Here is a 20695-nt window from a genome sequence, read left to right as displayed (position 1 = left end):
TTTACCACCAGTGCAGTTCGCTGTTGGACGAGATTCTTCGATAGATGATGCTTATTAGATCTTGCAGATGTCTTTTCAGATGTTTGGTTTTGAACTGGTTTAAATAAATTAAGAAGCTGAACCCAAATCCTTAAAAATCTTCCACTGTGTTTAAAAGCAGAACTAAAGGCAAAAGATCCAAAAGTTTTCTGCACACACAAGTCAGGAAAATGTACTTCTTGGTTTTATTGCACCAAGTACATATTTTATTATAAAATTATTTTTATTTTCATCTTATATTTTCTAGAAAACACAATTTGGAAAAATAATCAAGTTATATAAAACATTTTCTGACAGAATCAATCTATTCTACACATTTTTGAAGGCTCGGCCATACATTTATTTAGGCTATGATTACAACATCCGGGTCAGATCCATAGACCCATTGAGACCCCTGGCCTTAGGGCGTCCACCAAGAGTTATGTACGCAACATCCAGGTTTGGTTTTGAGCACATGAATTTGAAATTTAGTAAGGGAGACGCAGCAAGTACCACACCTTTCTCTCCTCCCTCCTCTAGATTCCAGCTGTAAATCATGCGTTTCCTAGAGCTGGGAAGGGAACACAGGACTCACATCTCCTAATCCTCTCCTAACCATCAGACCACTTTAATAAAAATATATTAGTTCATACAGATGATCCAATATATTTTTTTCCAATATTACCAGAAAGCAGCCTCTCTCTCTCTCTTCTATTTTTTTTTCCCCTCTGTTGTTTCCAAAAGCTGAATATCTATGGGCAATAAAAAGTGAGTAAGAATTTACAGCGGGTTTTTTATTTTCCCTGTTAGATTGCAATAAAGATTAGGTAGGTCAGTGCTGTGCCGTTCAGAAGTTTATTTACTTCACACTGTGATTTCTCCTTGAAAGAGTAAGGGCAAAGTAACCTTTGGATCTTCAAAAGCTCTGGCACTGCTGTGATTACTCCAACAGAAATTTGTATATTGTTAGGTTGGCAGCAAGCCGTTCCATCCCGCAAGAGATTCAGCTCATCGCTCAGGTGAGCTGAGAAGAGCTACGGTTACTTGGATGTTTCTATACTGCATATCATTAATTAATCTACTACAGCTAGCTCTTTCTGAACCATTGTATATTCCCTGCTTATACAGTCTTATCGACCCGACCCCGGGGAAAATCAATTCTGGTAATCTATCTTATTACATTTAAATATATGTACAGAACTTGATATAGTACAACAGCAGCGGGGCTTGAAAAGGCAAGGAAAAATGTCTGGGAAGGAGGAGAAAAAGAAGGAAAAGCAGATAACACATTGATGCATTGGGGTAAGCCCTGCAGCTCTGCCCTGATTTAGTCTTTTCCAAATTTACTCCGTTCTAAGCGAAGAACGGGGTCTTAGGAGAAAGGGTCATACGCATCTCATGTACAACGTGGGGGAAGTACAACCTGGGACGTATGTACCCAGAAATCCATGGCACATCTGACCCTGTTACAGCCTCATCTAAGGATCCTTAAGTCTTCGAAAAGTCCTTGCCGTTCGTGCTTTTAACCCTTGATGTCCCTGCTGTTTTGGCCAAAATACAGTGTCTTTAAAAGCAAATCCATATTTCTTCATCAGTCCAATAAAAACTTCATCGTTACCCTGCTTTTGTTGTTACTAAGATCCACTCTCATATTTAAATGGAACTTGATAGACAAGGTGACCTGAATTTCCACAATGACTAGGCTGACAAAAAACATGAAAGCCCAAACGGATGATCTGAGGATGTACAGGATGGCCAGACTCACTTTGGACCCTGGGGAAAATCAGGGTGTGATTCTTGTATCATATTTCTGGGGACAAGAAGGAGAATAAAGTAATGAGGAAGGGGTAGCACAGATTTACCAAGCATAAATGATGCCTGACCAATTTAACCAGGCTCTGCATGGTGATGTAAGAAGGACTGGAGAGAGCAGACGCTGAAGCAGGAGAGGTTCAGACTGGAAATAAGGAAAAACTTTGTCACAATGAGACCAGTCAGGCGTTGGAAGAGGTTTCCCAGTGAGGCTGCGCAGTCTCTGTCCTTGGAGGTTGGATAAACCCCTGAACTACCTGGTCTGTTCTCAAGGGCGACCCTGCCTTGAGCAGGAGGTTGGAGTACAGACCTCCTGAGACCCCTTCCAGCCTGAATGGTTCTGTGAAGCTGCAGCTCTACAAGACCGTAGGACTGTCTAAGACACAGTTGCTGCCACTAGAAAGATGGCAAAAGCTCCGTTTCTACTTGGTGGATGCATCAAATGTGAGTATCACTCTGCTCCGGTTTGAGGAACGGGCAGTCACATACTGGCAACCAAAATTTCCTGCTGTGTGAGCAGGCATTGCGTGGGATGACACTGAACTGCAAAGAAAACTTTCTTCAGTCATCGCTGGTAAACTTGCCCCTCTACAAAAGGATCCTGTGTGGATAACTGAAAGTAGGAATTATATTACATCCCAAAGGGAGATAATTGATTCTATAGTCATCATTTTTACTTTCATTCATTGTGAAGAGTAATGAAACAGACCCATCAAGAAATTAGAAGTTGATGTGCAGGCACCACAAAAAGCTCTAAGGACGGAGGGCGGGTAGGGAGAGGCTGATTTGTAGAACGGATGGGGTTGTGGATATGAGCTGATTTTCTGTTTAAAAGCAGTGAATTCCTTAAAAGTGGCCAATAAAGGCCCTGGAGGCTATCCATCTAAGTAAAGGCAGCAATAGAGAGCTCGTGTCTGGTGTGGTCCCATTTTCAGCTATGAAACCTGAGGTGGAAAATGGGTGAGGCTGCCATAGCAAGCTGAACCCAGAGAAGCCTTCCTATGACCCAGAACCATCCTGGGTAGATTAAAGCGGGTGCAAGTGCCCGGGATTAGGCCAGTGTGCACCCAAATGACAGGAAAACACAATTTTATAACGAGAATCTGTGCAGGCGACGACGATGTGTCACATCGGTTCCTTTCGGCCTTCTCCTCTAACGGCTTCGCCCCTCTCTTAGGTTTTCTCTTCATAAGCCAACTTTAGAGAGAAGGGATAGGGAGATCTAAAAGCCTTGCTTTGGCTTCCTTCCCTCTGACAATAGAGGCAATGACGAATCCGAGATGCTGCCAGCCTGCCTTCAAGGGCTGGATTGATGTCCCTGCCTCGTGGTTAGACCCAGCTGGGAGAAGGGGAATTAGGCCTTGTCTTTCAATTACTGCTGTTTTGCTCAGGGCCGCACATGGAAGCCTCCCAGCGGAGAAGTCCTTCTTACCGCTTATAATCTCGGGATTGTATTTGAAAATAAAGCTTTTAATTAAAACTGGCATTTCTCAGCTTCCCACTGGCAGCCGACATCTGCCTGCAAAGAAATATCTTTTGTGACACTTGCAGCACAGAAGCCCAGTGTTAAAGAAAGTAAACTAATTCCCCCCCTCTCCTGCCATGGGGTGAGATGTGAAAGACAAGCTCCTCAACACTCAATGTCCATTAAAGATCCCACAGCATTTCGCAACAGCGAGGGGGTTAACCCCAGTGACCTGGCCGGATTCCAGCTCAAGTAATCTCCGTCTCAAATCCCCCCCTCCTGCAGTTCCTTACGTGACTTAATCTCCTTCCCTTCCCGCGCTCTATTATTACTGGGCACTGTTGATGCAAAGAGGTAAATAGCTGCTCGGTTGGCTCGAAGGTGATAGTGTTTCATAGGTGGGTCCTTCCCTACACACCCAAAAATAATGTGATGGAGTCTTTTTCCAACCCTGGCACGTTGCTCCTGATCCAAAGACAAACCTTGCAAAAAATTTCATGCCCAAAGCAATACTTTGGCAGAGTCTTCAGCAGCTGACAGGGACTATTTCAAATGCTATAACCTAACTGTTTCCATAATGCTCTCTGTATTATCTCACTTAATTAACATTCAAGGATGTGGAGAGTCTTGGCAAAGTTCTTTAAGGACTTCAATTGCACAATGATACAATTGAATCCTCTTACGACATCTTTTAAATCTGATGGGAGTCTTTTTGTGTTTTAAGTGAGGATCTTGACATGTAAATTAATTTTATTACGCCTGTTTCTCCAGGGGTCCTGAGGGCAAGGTTTCTTCCTCTGCTCACAGTCATGTATTCTGATGTGGGCTAATCATCTCTCGTCCTTCTCCCTGCAGCAGCCTGCACTTCAGGCATTTTAGGTACCAAAACTGTCACGTGCAGAATAATCCTGGTAAGGGAGAACGGGGAGAAGGCAGATTGACAGTACCTCTGATACAGTCACGTTAGAGGTCCATGCTGTGAGTTTTACAACAAGTTTCATGAAGTCCTGGAATTCCATCAACCAAAAAAACCAAAACCAAGTGGGAAATGGCAAGGATCCAACACCAGAGGGTAAAAATCAAAACCACTTATCCTCCAGCACTGGCGAACCCAAAGTCTCATGAAAGTCAAGGAAAAACAGTAAGTAGAAAAGAAATGTGGCCTCAGCAGTTTGTTCATAAATTTTTATGGCAATAACACTGCATGTTCTCAAAAATGAAATAGCCTCAAATAAGATATTAAAACTCAGAATCATCTTTCCTAATGTAACGTTTCTATCTGATACAATTGAGATTACCCTGTAGATATTTTATGGTTTTAGCAGCTTTTTCCCTCCCATCATTAAATATTTAATAGTTCTAATTTATCACTTTAATATTGAGTTGTTTTGGCTTCGATGCTTGGGCCATGAACTGAACTGTGCAGATGAGAGGGAACTGTGCATGTTTGTCAGGGTTACACACTGAAGAAGGATACGGTGGTCTTACACCTCCAATGCCTTGTACCACACATGATCACTTGTATCAAGGGAAAATGCATTCCATACCCCTTCTGTGAACCAGTACCACTTGGCACCAGCTCTGCCCATTATTACTGTTTCTATTCCCCAAACATTTAAAACTGCTGTAAGAGATCAAGGCTTCAGTGTGCCAGCTACCGTACAGGAATGGATGGAGCATCTCAAAATACGGATGGGCAGATGGTGAAAGGAAGGAAAGCGCCCCAGCGTCTCACCCCCTGTTCTCTGCCCTCTGCGGTGCTGTGTTCTGCTTTGGTGCTGACACATGATATGAGGCAGACAAGGCTAATGAGTGCCCCGTGGTGGGATTTATCTGCCCTGACTTAGGTGCCCAATGGTTAGATGTCCACAGCTAGTCACCCCAGGTTCCCCTTATAATCAGTGGAAAGCAATGGGCCCATTCAGAAGACAGTGTATCACATCTTCAAAACAGATGTCTGTGATGGGTCAGGCAAGTTTCTCTGTGCAGGCATCTATATCCTCTGTTGTCTTTGTGGTGGAGCATGGAGACACGGCGCTCAATCCATGTCTCCATGTCTTTTCCATTATCCAAGCAAAGATAACTCAACTGCTTTCTCTGAGAACAGAGCCTCTGCCAACGGCCAAGCTCTGTCTTTGCTGCATGACTCCACAAGCCAAAATCATTAGGAGTCATTCCTGCCTTAGTTTTATTGGCCACATTTGTGTAGAAAGACCCATAATCTTGTTCAGCCTTTTTTCCTTCAAATTTCTGCTAAGACACTTCAGCAAAGTTATGTCCTGCTGATGGTGACTGTTTGACTGTCACTGATTTATGGCATTTTTAAACCACCCAGCTTCACTGTCCTCAAAGAAAGATGCCCGTGTAGCAGATCCATTCTGGACCTCACGGCACACTGAGGAGCAACACCACAACAGCTGGACTTACCTGTACCAGAAGCTGGGGATGTTAACCAACTCGTAGCCATTACTGGTCAGCATAAACAGTGCCAAGGAAGAAGTGAGAGAACAACACCATCATCCCAGGAATACTTATACCTCTGAAATCAGATTAGAGATATTATGTAAAGCATCAAAAAGACCCACTTTGTGATGCTATTTAGCAAGCTGGCTGAGATTAAAGACTACTTTCCCTTGCATCCTCAGAGCAGGTCATCACGAAACGGTACGGGCTTCACCTGGCTGTGAGCGCTGGTGCTAAAAATTCCCATAGTTACAGTTGTGGTGGCTCTCGGCGATTCAGATGTGAATCACTAATTGTGAGGTGAACTTCTTTCTGGGAGGTCAGCTATGGGTCTGATGTACCTGTTCAGACCCCAAACCAGCACCCCCAAGTAGCCCTTTACAGCCAACTGCGCCAGAGTGAGAGAGAGCATTTCAAGAGGGAAGCAGTATCGTATCTTCTTGGTGTCCTTCTTGGGTCTCTGCCTGTCAATCAATGCAGACAGGCAGTGTAAACTGATCCTATCCAGGCAGAGGATCAAATACATAACTAAAATCAGGAAATCTTGAAAAAGACTTGACTATCTCTTCCGGTGATAACTCCTACTGAGTGGACACATCTGTAAAAAGCAAATGTTCCTTCGTATTCAGCTGTAGCAAAATGTGGCCTGTGGCCTATTCTGGGATAAAAAAAAAAAAAAGTGTCTGATTTGTGCACTTCCCAAAAGGACTTGAGTGAGGGAAAGAAGAATAATGTTCTCTGCAGGCTCTTTCGAAAGATCTTACCCTTAAAGTATTTTGAGGTCCTTGGACAGCAAATGTGATAGAAGTGGACACTTCCCCATGTGATCTGGTGCTTCAGGCCTTAGCTGTCTTCCAGTGAGTGTCATTTAATTAATTCAGCCCCGTTCTGCTGCCGTCAGGATGTTCTGCATTCAGAACAGGGCTCTGACACAGCTGCTTTATGCATATGCTAGACAACCATTAAAAGATAAGAACTGTAATCCAAATTTGAATAAAGATCTGAATAGACAGGATCCAAGTTGCGTGAAAGAAATAAAAGTACAATCAGCATTTGTACTACCAACCAAAATACCGTCATGGGTTCTAAATCTTTCCACAAGCTTGGTTGTCTGTGGATGTAGTACCGTTCGCTTCTGTAAGTTCCCTGTGATTGACTGGCAGCGAAAATCGGAAAGGAGGATTGTCCTCAGACTGCTTTGTGAGATAGAAAATGAATGTTTGAGTACCAGTTGTAAAATACCTCGGTTACAAGGGAGTATGAACAAATTGGTCTTATATTTCTTCCCGTTTACGTGCAGAAAAGCTCTGCATAACTCATTGTAGAAAAAACGTCCTTACAAGACTAGACTGAAAACTGAACTGAGACCCGAGCCAGATCTCGGTTCTTCCTCAGATTTTACATTTTATATTTTGAAACTGAGTCTTCAGAACCAAACCTCCAGTGCTTTAAGAGTCTGGGCTGAAACTGGTAAATATGATTTTGGCCATCACTAGAAGAAGGCCACCATAGACATCACACTCCTCCCAGGGAAGACCTCTGGGGGGTGGTGACTTGTAACCCTCTCCCTGTTTGTGGCTGAAGGAGACTGAACCTGTCAACCCTGGGATGCAGAAGGACACTGGCAGGGTGAGCATTACACCAGATACAAGGGGTAGAGCCTAGGAAGAATTTTTTTTTGCATAAAAAAATAAATTGCATGATAGATGAGACACTAAAACTATTAATTAGGAATTTTGGAATATTAGACTTTCAAAATATTAATTGGACTAACAAATTCTTGGCTTTCTTCCAATATTCTAATTATACTAACAAATTATTGGCTGCACTTGTATTGTGTGTTTCTTCCCGTCCCCCCCCCCCCCCCCCCCCCAACAGTTTCGAAGGAGAATAAAGTATTGAGTTTTTATCTTAGGGCTGAGATCTCACGAAGCTACTTCCATTCTGCCTGGGAGCCTCATTTCCAGCTCTGAGTTGGCTTTGAGTTTAGCCAGGTACAGACCCAAGGATATCTTAAAGCATCTCTCTTTGCCTTGGCTCAATCAGTAATACCAGACCCTCATCTTGTTGAGCAAAATTTTCTACTACAGGCAACAACGTTATTAAGAAAACGTTCACCATCTGATCTTCCGAAGGGAATTAAGCACCTTTCTCACCTCTCTTACATCTCAGCAGCACCCCAGGCTGAATAGATGCAGGAATTTTACTGCCCTTGGGAACAATCTTGCCCTGGGGAAAAAACCCAACAAACTATAATTTGGCTGCCAATGTCAACTCCTGCATAATCAAGTATTGACTTAATTACAAATCCTTTTAAGTGATGCATAGGGAGAAAACCTTTTTTTTTTTTTTTCCAAAGTATTCCTCATTTGTAATTATTATTTCACTTGTGAATCTTCCACACTCCATTGAAAATGCCATATGGAAAACAAATTAGTTTGCTACAGTGACTAATGTTTACTGCCACTTCTGCTCTGAAGTTTTAGGCCAAGTTTTTCAACCGTCAGTCCTTTCTCTGGCAAAGCTGCCAATGAAATTGGTCTGTATGATCAAAGTCTGGATGTAAGTAGAAGCGCTACTATAGGAATTGGCAGTACGTCCCACCTGGTCACTAAGAGTAATCCAGGAATTTAATAGCAAGCAGTTACTGATTTAAGCAGTTGCCTAAAAATGTCGCATATGCTAAATAGGATAGAACTGAAATTATGCTGCTTCCATTGAGAGAGGGACCAATATTTCCTGGCTGCATCGTGTGGCTGTTTATGGGGAGCTTCACGATCTGTTACGAGCTTCACAGCCTTGCAAGTCATTTGCACCTTCCTTTAGCTCAGTCTCTCCACTTGGAATAATATAATACTTAGTCCTGAAATATAATGTGCTTCATTATTGTCTTGTACTGCAGCTGTCACTCCAGGCTCATATGTCACCCCTTCACTTGGCTGTTCCCTGATCCTCCAGGATAACACTGACTGCATTTTTTTCTCGCAGTATTCTTCCTCTTAATTTCGGCAAGCGTAGGCGTTGCTTTTACAGAATAGTGACTTTCAGGGTCATTCTCCTTCCTTTTTTGAAGACTGGCCTGAAGTTGGATTCTCTCCCACCTTCTGCTGCTTTCTCAGTGTGTACTGTTTCCAAACAGTCAGTAGTACAAGAAATTCATTTGTTGCGAGCGATTGGCCTTACACCGCGCACATTTGCTCAGGTAGAAGTCATCGTCTCGCCTTCCAGCCATGGCCAGAAGGTTATCGCAATAACCATAAAAGATGGGATTTCACTTTTCCTTTCAAATGAACACTTGGATTGTGTGGAATTTGAAGGGACCATCTGGATATGAGTGCGTAAAGTCGGTGAGAGCTTTTGGCTCCTCTGCTCTGGGAATGTAATGGAAGTTTTGATTAAAGTTTCTATGGCTGAGTCCTGCATGAGCAAGTTCTGCTCTTAATGGCCATACAGAATTCCCCTTGATGAGAGCTCATCTGGAGGATGCCAATAGGACCTGTATCAAAAAAGTAGTGATTGATAATGCAGATCAGAAGAAGGACTTGGCTTAGTGCAGTGAAATATTCAGTCATCCAAAGACAGAAGCATGAAGTATTGAAGAGTGTGGGAGTTGCTTAGGATTAAGGTCTTCAGGGTTTGGACTGTTTGTATCATTATAAGGTATTATTTATTAATAATAATATATCTAATCACTACTGGGAGGACAGGACAGTTGGCAACAGTAACTCTATTAGCCAAAATTATGAGTGTTTCAAAATACCATCTGTTGATAGTTACCTCTAAGCGATGAAAATAGAAACCAAATTTACACACTGGTTGGCTGTGGAGTACCTCCAGGGCTGTGACTGAGGGCACACTGCTGGGCACAGAGTTGATTGAAAAGGCAATTGCTTCTTACTGTTCCCATTCATTTCTGCATGGACCTCCTGCCGCCTTCTTCTGCAGCGTCAAACAGACTCCAATACTCTTGTCAGCTACTGCATCTCTTGAGTATGTAATCAGTTATGTACTAACCCCAAGCAGAAATACAGCATGAAAATGTTCCAAATTATCACAGGCAACCACATCATACAGAGTGGAAAGTATCCTGCTACTACTACCTTGGCAATCTTTGAAATCAAAGGAGGTATCTACATTTAAGCTTTCCAGCCAGGACTAAACCCCTGCATTAAAATTATAGGAAACAACACATCTTTTTAACAGAAAACACTGTTAATGTTGCAAAGCACTTGAAAATTAGGGAATGCCGGATTGATTGTTACCATGGAGAAGTCCTTGAGAGCATTAATCACTGCCTTGAGAGCCGGGTTTGAATAGAGTGCAGAAAATAAAGGATGGGGCCACACACGGAACCTCAATGTGAAAACAAACCACGACATAGCTGCTCATTAAATGAGCACCATTATCCTGCGCACGGAAGGTAGGAGTCTTGCAGAAAGACACAGTACGGGATCATGTAATTAACATTCTACCATCATGCATATGCACAGCAATTGATCTGGGAGCTCGCCAACACGGCTGAACTTTCAAGTACTTGACTATGTGACGTCCTTCTTTTATGCAACTGTGTTTGAATGCAAACTTCACATTCGTTTTTCCTAGAAACGAAGCTAATTGAGAGAAGATAGGTCACAGTTCGGACTACTTCACTTCCGCCCCACAATGAAGGAGGGCAACGCCCCGAATACAGAACAGAGGCTTAAAAGCCTGGAGATGTGGGTGCTTGCCAGCCGTGTCTTCATGGCAAGGCAGGTGAGCTCTGTTACGGGCTTCCAGTTGTGGTTGTCTTTAGGGTAAGAGACCTTGTGGAGCACACAACGGAGCTGGAAACGAAAGCATGGAGTAGGGACAGGATGAGGGTGTGCATCAGACTGGGATGCTTCCCAGAGTGCATTTTCCCACGGAATAACTGCTGAGGACCTCTTGGTTCTGCCACGAGTGTCTTATGTGATCTTGAGCAAGGCGCTCTCCTGCGCTGTGCCTCTTTTTCTATCTGTAAAATAGGGATAAAGGTGATTACCTTTTCAAATGTCTTTATGAGCAATGGGCAACATTATTTAAGCTCAATATGCTATATGCATGTATTTCTCAACATTAATGTCTCGGTTTGAAAGACAGGTGTCTGCGGAGGAAGGCAGGAGCCTCCCTTGAAATGGAAAGTGCAACCCCCTTCCCTCCAAATTATTATAATTTTGAAATTAACGGGCCTTCAGGCAAAGATATGGGGAATAGGAATAACAGTTCTTTACTAATATATATATATATATAACACAAGGCAGGGAAAAACAAACAACCCCCTGGTTTACACTGACAGAGTCAGAAATACAACCTGACACCCTGTTAGGGTGGCAGTAGCAGTCCGATAAGATGCTGGCTGCAGTCCTCCTGAAGCGATGGGTGTCGTTCTGTGGAAGCAGCAATCAGGTAAAAGAGTCTGGTCTTCCTCCGAAGGTCCAGTGGTAGGTAGGTAGCTCTTGTCCTCTGGAACTCCAGTGGGGGGAAAAGCTCCTCTGGGAATCCAGTGGAAGAAGGCTGCTAGGGTGTTGGAGATCTCAGTTTTTATTTGGCATGAACTGCTTGGCTCCTTCCCCCCGGGCGGAGCATCTCACAATGGGATGGGGAGTCGTGAGGCAGTTCCTTGATGGGCCATGAACAGGAGATAGCCCAGGAGCGAGTTATGGATGGGTCAGGCGATAAGGCCTTGTTGTGCCCATGAACAGGAGATAGTCCAGAGGGGGGAGGCAGGGAGCACCGCCCCACCTGGTTTCAACAGCTCCTGAAGATGGTCATAGAATACTTTTTTTTTTCCTTTTGGCACATTTTACATTGTAACCTAGGACAATTAATTAAAGCTTTTTCAAAATATAACCTGCATTTTGGATGGCCATCTTTGTTTCTCTCTCCCTGCTATGTTACCTATTCCCCATTTCAGTTGATTAAAAAAAATCTTGCTCTTTCACTGCCCTTTTATGTGAGCATTGGCTGCCCTTTACTCACCACTCAGGTTTAATATTCCTAAATTTTATAAACTAGTTATTTACAAACTGCCAGATCAAACAGCTTAGCAAGCACGACTCAAAACAAGACAAAAGATCCTGTGTTAGTCTCTCACTGAGTAAATAATCTGCTTGGGCCATGTATAATTAATCAATCTCCTACTTCACAGAGGACTCAACCATTCTTGTCCATCCTGGCAAATAATACACTGCTTGATATTTTCCTATGATCATCTCTGTTGCACATTCAAGCAGTTGACTGCATGCTTTCTTCCAGAAAGGAAAAGAGCAAATTTAACAGAATGACTCTCTGGAGAAGCTGGAGACCTCGCCACACAAACTTGAGCCCATTTGGGCATATAAGTGGTACATTAGAGACAAAAGCATTACTCAAAGGGGATCAAACATCTGCAGAAACATGGTAGGAGCAAGCATTCCCCAGTACCTGGCCTCAACAGCTGCTATGGAATCACGGGATGGTTTGGGTTGGAAGGGACCTTAAAGACCATCCAGTTCCAACCCCCCCAACATGGGCAGGGACACCTCCCACCAGAGCAGGTTGCTCCCAGCCCCATCCAGCCTGGCCTTGAGCACCGCCAGGGAGGGGGCAGCCACAGCTTCTCTGGGCAGCCTGTGCCAGGGCCTCACCATCCTCACAGGGAAGAATTTCCTCCCAATATCCCATCTAAATCTCCCCTCTTTCACTTTGAAACCCGTTGTCCTATCACCACACCCCCTGATCAAGAGTCCCTCCCCACCTCTCCTGTACCCCCCTTTCAGCACTGAAGGCCGCTCTAAGGTCTCCCCAGAGCCTTCTCTTCTCCAGGCTGAACACCCCCAACTCTCCCAGCCTGTCCTCACAGGGGAGCTGTTCCAGCCCCTGAGCATCTTCGTGGCCTCCTCTGGACCCGCTCAAGCAGCTCCGTGTCTTTGCTGTGCTGGGGGCCCCAGAGCTGGATGCAGCCCTGCAGGGGGGTCTCACCAGAGCAGAGCAGAGGGGGGAGAATCCCCTCCCTCGACCTGCTGCCCACGCTGCTCTGGATGCAGCCCAGGATGGAACTGGCTTTCATTCATTGGCTTTTCATGTACAGAAATATTAATTTAAAGTTGGTTTATTGTATCCTAATAAGAACCTGATTAAGAAAATCATTTAAGCATATGCTTTGCTTTAAGCATGTGGCTGGATCTGCTGAAATGGCATGACCAGCAAATGCAAGTGGTCCTTTTCAAGGTTATGCCAAAGAAAGGGACTAGCAAAGTTCTTTCCCACTTTAATTCCCATATTTTTTTTTATGCTTTTTTTCCTATTGTAAGATCACCATAGAAGGACCAATACATGACCGCTGTTCTCTCTCTGTTAGATTGAGTCAAACTCAGGAACAGACCAGAGATACTGCACTGGCAGTGGCTCATGCTGAATTCTCTGGAATAATACTTGACAGAAATTGGTGTGACAGGTTGCTTTGAGGCATCTGAGGCTCAGCCAGCTTGCATTTCTGGAAGTCACAGTTTCAGCACAGACTGGCTGAGGTGTTTAACGCAAACAAGGAGTACAGTACCACTAATTACACCCTGTTGTTTCCATAGGATGCCCCCAATCCTATCTAAGCAGTTACCTGACTCTTCAAAGCAGTATGAGAGTCTGCTTCTTGTCTTGATCTTCCATGTGCCCACGACACGCAGATTAGTCGATGATTATGAAGTCCTAGGCAGCTACAGGCATAGTTGTTTTAATACCAACAGAAGTCATTAGATGATCTACTTTGACCTCCTGTCATGAAGTATCATTCACTTACTGATAACTTCTGCCCATCTGAAGGAGATCCTGCATTGGCACCCAGGCAGGAGACAGAGTATTTACCTGTTCCTTTGGGTTTGTCCCAATGTCTTGCTGATCTGCCTTGTAAATTGAATTTCTCTTCTTTTAACACCCATCCTCTGTTACGCCTTCTTCTCTTAGCTTGAAAAGCTCCAATATTTTCTCTTTGTGAAAGTGCTTAAGCACTATAATCAAATAACCCATCAGTCGTCTTTTTGTCAAGACAGAAACGATGAACTCTCTGACTCACTGTCAAGCTTTATTTTAACCGCTGAATAGTTTTCTGGGACCTGCACTGCCTCTGCCTCTAGAATACTTTTATATTTTGGGGGCAGAATGCCATTACTGGTGTCACTCATGCTGTATTCAGAGGTAAATTCACCTCCTTAAATTAGTTGCTATTCTCCTGAATTGTTTAATCTCCTGTTTAATTATTATGGCACTTTAGCAACTTAGCTGACAGCCGCTTTGAAAATTTATTACTGGAAAAGCAAACAGTGCAAACGGAGTACCCTGGATGGCAAATAGAGGACGTTTCCCCATTGATTCCCACAGACTATGTCTTGTTTAAAGCTTCTATAATGAGACAAAAGAAATACGGGCACATTTCAATTAAAGAACTGTGATCTCCCTGGGGAAAACTCTTCAAGAAATGAGTGCAAAGAACAATCTGACTGCTACTCCATTTTGGTTTTGGATACACGAAATGAAGGTCTCTTGAAGAATAAAATATTTGTTGCTTTAGGCAATTTTTTGGCAAAGTCACGTTGATCCTTTTTCCTCCAATAAAGCTTAGGCCATTGGATTTAACTAAAGGTTTACCTTTCTCCCAATGATCAACCATGAGATTTAGGCTAGTTCACCTGGAATGAATTTCCCTGTGGCAATGACTGTAGGAAGGATTTCAATGAAGTGAATATCCAGGGCTGCTAAGTGTTGCTTTTTCTTTCGAACAGCAAGTTACCAATAACGACCTTCCAACTCTGAAGGGCTTTGCATGCATCCCACACCATTTTGAAGTTTCCTACTTAGCTTATGAGAATGCTGTTTCACACTATGTTGGACAAGCTGCATTGTAGTAAGGAAAAATGTTTCTTTTAGCAACAGTGGAGGTGATGTCCCAACATGTCACGACTCCCCTCATGTCTGCTGGAGGGGCTGGGGCTGGGGTTCGGGACAATAGCAGTGTAGAGGTAGAAGGATCTCCCCATCTTACTCATATATAAAGAGAGAGGGCACAGTGAAACTTTCATTACAGAAGGGTGAAGACTGTTAGTATTTTTACCCAAACACCCTGAATTTTTTCTGACCCCCTTTGCTATCTTGCTGGGGGATAGTAAAAGACTGTCCCATCCTGTATGACCTCGGAGATTTTCTCTACGTGCTTCCTCAAGGAGATCCCAGCTTGCGTAGTAAAAAAGTAGTTTCTGTTCTAATCTTTCCTCTCTTTCTTCCTCTCTTGTGCCTTTTTCCATGCTGGCCAGACCACCTCTGGGCTGAGGCTGAGCTCTCTGGCAATAAAGGGTTTATATGTCACTTGGGCTGCAGCCTTAGAGCTGTCCAGTGAAGCAGTCTCCAGGTCCCCACGGACAGCCTGTCCCTCCAAGTCTAGACTCTTGCCTGTTTCTAGGAAGCTTGCTACAACCATGCTGTTGTTTCCCATTTGCCCACTCGGACCGCTGTGCAGACCATGACTGGTCTTCCTAGGTGCTGAGGAAGCACAAATAATAACCAGAAATATCAGATAATAGTTTTCCAGAGAGGAATTGTACATTTCAGTCCAAAAAAAAGTTGAGGGAAGGAGCGAGGTGTCTAATGATGTGGTGGAAGAAGAAGTGAATATTAACAGATATTACTTCAAATCTCTTTCTCGCTCTTCAGACAGTGCAGAAAGGATAGATAATGATCAAAAAACTGCTTCTGAAAATGCAGCTCCCAGCCCTTGTGACTCAGGCACCAGTGGAGCGAGGCCAGAGAGACTATCAATGCTAAGTCCCTGAGTCCTTGATGCTCTCTGCAGGAGGCACTTGAATGTGTCCAAGATGATGCTACAGCCCAGCCAAGTTTTCTGATGAATAACTCCATAGGGGGCAGAGGCCTGTTGAAGGTCATGAAATATTTCTGCTGACATTGATGTTAAATACTAAATCCTTTTGCTTTTGTACTGAAGCAGCTGGAACCCATCTATGTGCTGCAGTCCCTGCCACTCGTGTATTTACGAAGGCAACTGCAATGAAGCCAGGCACAGAAGACCACCTCTGACAGGCAACCCCCATCTTCAATGATCACCTGAATCCATGGATCTCTTTGTGGCAGCCAGTACAATCTGTCTGACGCTCTGTTGTAAACCTTTACTAAGCAATTCATTTTTGCAGTCTCTTAGACCTTTCTGTCTATTAAAGAGACAAGTTCTGGGAAAAAACCCAAAACACAACGTGGAAACAAAGAGCTTCCTTCTTTGCTCTGTATTACCAGGAGCATCTTAATTTGTTAAAACCAGATGAAACTGAATTTCCATTCTTTGTTTTCCACAGGGTTTTGGAAATTGAAATGAGATGAGGTTCTGCCCTATGCTGTGCCGAATTTGAAGACTGCTCTGTATGTCCAAATATGTTTCTTTCTTCCAAGTATTTTTGCTAGTCTAATTTGTCATCCTGTGGCCTTGTCACATTTATACTATAGCCTAGTAAACATGATTTTTGCCATCAGTAGCAGAAGGCCATGGGCACTGCCCTGACCTGACACCACAGGGTCTCAGGACAGCTCTGGGCTTGCTGTGCCCTGAGCTGAGTGTCCCTGTGATCACAAGTGTCCCATGGCCAAGGGCCTTGTACCCGACCTGCCTGAGCTCAGCGCTGGGGACACCCCGCGTGGCCAAGGGCTGCTCTGGGCAGGCACTGCCCAGCAAACACCAGCCCTTTGTGTGCCCGGACTGGGCGCTGGGCAGCTCACCCAGTGGTGCTGGGGACCTGGGAGAAGGGAGCAGTGGTGGGGAGAGGGGGGATGAAGACACCTCCAGCTGGTCCCAAGACTGAGGAGGAAGAAATCCCACCACGGACATCACACTCCTCCCAGGGAAGATCTCTGGATGGTGGTGACTTGTAACCTTCTCCCTGATTGTGCTTGAGGGAGACTGATCCTCCAGCAGTCTTGCTTGATGCAGAGGGACAGTGGCAATGTGATCATCATAGCAGAGATAGTAGAGTCTAGGAAGACTTTTTTGTATAAAAAATTAAATTCCATCATAGACGAGACTTTAGAAACATTAATTAATTTGGACTACTAGACTGTTGCAGTGTTGTCTGGGCTAACAATCAATTCCTAGCTCTGCTCATGAGGTCTGCTCTATTATTGCCCATAACACGAATTTCAGCGTAACAGCATCCTGAGCCTGTCATTACCACTGCCAGGCAATTAGGCTTTTCCTGATAGTTGTCTTCATAGAAAGTTTCGTGAACGCCGGCTTGCTGAGAGCGTCGCTGCAAGTACCTGAGCTGTCAGGAAGGACTGAGCCTGATTTCTTCAGCACAGCCACTTGCTTGACTAACTGCATTCGCAGTGGAAGGTTGTTAGACCACTCAATTTTAGGCACATAGCGGAGATGTCTTCTTTAGCAATGCAGTTGCCCTGGGTTGCCCCTGTAATTGAGGACAAGTCATCTCCAAACGTCGTTCAGGTTTCAGGTGTCTGAATGAGGCTTAGTTTGAGTTTAAGACTAGACGACCAGCCTCTAGAGGGAGATGTGAGCTGCACTCAGGCCTCGACATGTGCTTTCTGTGTAACAGAAACATCATTCAAAACACAGATCCTCCAGCCAGTTGCAGTGAGAGTTTTGTAACACTCTCATACACGGATCTCCTGCGAAGTCTGAACACCAGCATCCTTCTGTCTTCTGTACTGGAGACACCTCGTTCTTGGCTAGAAGGGTAATTCTCTTAGCTAAAAGCAATAGGAGGTTGCTGTCATAAACTGGATGAACCACTTAGGAGAGAGACCACCACTGTGTGCCTCTTGAAATAACTTGAAAAACTCATTCCTAAAAGATATACCAGACACTTGGAAATGCTCTCAGCTGCTCTTCAATTGGAAAAGATATTTACATCGCCTATAAAACTGCAAATATAACCTAGGCATAGAAACCCTTTCATGGGACTCATCTGACCAGCCACATTGGAAAGGTGAATGCAGCGAGCAGCCCGAAAGCTAACCATAGCCCAACGACCGTACTGCTGAAGAGTGAGTTCAGCTCCGTCTGTGGTACACCCAGCTGTGTCGGGATTGCAGATGTTCCCCCATAACAAATGTCCTAATAAACATTTCTAGAAACAATAATTTTAATTTTTTAAACTTTTTTTTTTTTTTGCCAGAGTGTTGGGTTCCCTTTAGTGGTACACCTGTGACGTGCAACAGAGTGAGGGGAGGCAGGGAAATAGTCTTAGCTTATCTCTCCATTGGCTCCAGCTCTTGCTCTTAGGTAGACTCCTAAGGTGGCACAGGCCAAGGGATGTGTGTGGCACACGCCTGGCACCTTTGGAAACCAACCCTGAATTCTTGCCGATATTCAACACTACTCTTTCCACGCAGAAAGGTTTCCAAGGTAGAACCCCTACTGGAACCTCTTTTCCTGGCACGGATTGAAGATGAAGCCTTTCCACGATCCACAGGAGACTGCGTCCTCTCCTTGGTTTGGGACTTTACCTTTTTCCTTTGGTGTATCAGTGCTTAGCACCGTGACACTTCTGGTTTTCAGCTTCATACATCAGCGTATACAGACTGCCAAGAAAATATTTTCGCTGTGCCTTTGTGCTTGCACGCCTTTTTGCAGTGCTTGGGAATTTCAGAATTATTCATACAGTCATTGCTTGGAATTGATCAAATCAGGTGCTTTTTTTTTTCTGTCATTCAGTCAGTAAAGAAGGCTGAGTTCATCAGCTGAACAGACAACCCAGATAAGACAGGTTTGGGAGAGAATTTTTATTGTTCCAAAGATTTAGTATTCAGACATTATAGACTTGAGTAAATTCTAATTGTGTTTCTAACTCTACATTTAATAAATGGACCGTGGAGAAGGGAAAAAAAAAAAAATAAAAGGGCTGTGAGCAGTGGGAGGAAAACCAGGAAATGAGACCATGAATCAAATCTGGTCTTGGAGATGACAGTCAGGCTGGCTACGAACTCTGCAGCTCACTTGCTGCTGAAGTGAACCACACCAGTCAGATAAAAGTAAATCAACATAAATAACCACATATTAATATGACATAATATTAATATATGACGCTTTGAAGTCCATAGGTAAATCTGAGGGTCCTGAACTGCACAATATGCATTAACTCAGTCAGTTTTGGTACAGCTTCCTGCGGCTCGTGCTGCAAGGCATGGCAGCCAGGCTGCCCTCTGTGGAGGCTGCAGCGATGTCTGGGTGATATATGGAGTCATAATCCACTGTACAGAGCACAGTAGCCAATAGAGAAATGAAGACTAGTAAAGTATCCCAGGTACTCTAAAACTGATCTCAGGGAAGCGGTGGTGGTCTGCAGATAGCACACATCACACGGAGCCATCTCAGGCACCAACGAGAAACCCAGCCTCATGCCTCCGATGAATATGGTGAGTGGAACTCACCTTTTTTTTTTTTTTTTTAAGCTCAGAAAAAGAAGGATAATTCCTCATTATTCATTGATCAGGTTGTTAACTTTGATGACTCAGGGAAGAACACAGAAGAATGCAGATAGGACTCTCCCTGTGATATCAACTGGTAACTGTTCCTGATGGGGTGCTATCAGGTATGTGGCAAAATTCAGGCATGCCCTTATCTGGAACTAACGAGAATAAAACACTGACTGTGAAAAGGAAAACAATGATTGAAGCACCGATTCCGAGACGAGCCATGACCCTTCAGCCTTTGCAGGAGCTGAACTGGGAGTGAAAGGGAAGGTATTCTGCCCTTTGTATCACCAGGCCTTCCAGTATGTTTGCAAAGCTCATTTAGAAGATCTTGATGGCTTAGCTTAATTCGCCCTGCAGTTATAACAGATACTGAAACTTGTGCCAACAGCACCCACAGAAGCAGGATTTGGCACACCAGGAATGTACCGAAGATACATGATTTACTCATGAAATCCCACCGCGGGGTGTTCCATCCAACAGGAAAGGGTAACTTCCAGATTCTGAGAACTTGCAGACTCTGCTATAACGGTTGTTGCTGCTAAGGAGGAACCTAGGTACCATCAAAGTCCTTCCATGCTGAACATTTCTGAGGAACAGATGACCATCGAGGGATAACCAGGTAAAGTCATATGGTACAACATGCTCACCGTGGCAGTGACCGAGCAGGATGATCCTCCGCAGAATAGAAACGCACAGCAGGTGTGCAATGAGCCTTTATATGTCACCTCACCTATCAAGTGTTTTCATGGCATTTTTTAAGTCTTGAGACGAGGGTCTGAGATTTAATAGTAACTTGTTCCTGGGCTCATTAGGATTTATTTGTTTGTGAATGTCTGGCGATGCTGTCCTTCACTACCCTTTGGCTATATTTTATAGCGAACAATTTGAGTATTAAGTGGTACAAGAAATATTTCTACCACAAAGGAATAAGCCCAGTCAAGGACAAACAAGACAGGACCACAGCACTGCTTTTTAACAAAGGATCAAGCATCTATAATCTGGCCATAAAAACGCGCGGAGTATGTGGAAAAGCACACAGCACCAGAAGAAGTGAATGTTTTTAACCCAATAAGATACCGCTTGTTTTTCAGATACACGATGAAATACCTTAAGTTTACCAGTTTGAGATGGATTTTCTGCTTACCCAAGTCAGAAGTGGGTTCCAATCAAACGAGAATCAGAAGCAGTTAATAGGTTTGTATTGATCGCTACATTTTTATTTGTCATTCTGCTCTTGTGTTATCTTTTTTCTTGGTAGAAACGTCCTCTCTAGTAACCACTGAGGAGAACTGATACAGGAGGCCAATCTCCCGCTGCTTTGGCACTGAATGACCTTGGGCATGTCACTTCACGCAGGGATTTGACGTCACATTTGGCTTGGCTGTGCAGGACTCCCGTAGACTGTTTAACGCTCCTGAGCAGCCACAAATTATTCTACGCTGAGCTCTGTCTTGA

This window comes from Leptosomus discolor, chromosome 1, assembly GCF_034619465.1.
Source record: "Leptosomus discolor isolate bLepDis1 chromosome 1, bLepDis1.hap2, whole genome shotgun sequence".
In the NCBI taxonomy this organism is placed as follows: domain Eukaryota; kingdom Metazoa; phylum Chordata; class Aves; order Leptosomiformes; family Leptosomidae; genus Leptosomus; species Leptosomus discolor.
The sequence above is the reverse complement of the archived record's forward strand: the minus strand, read 5'-3'. Positions refer to the sequence as shown.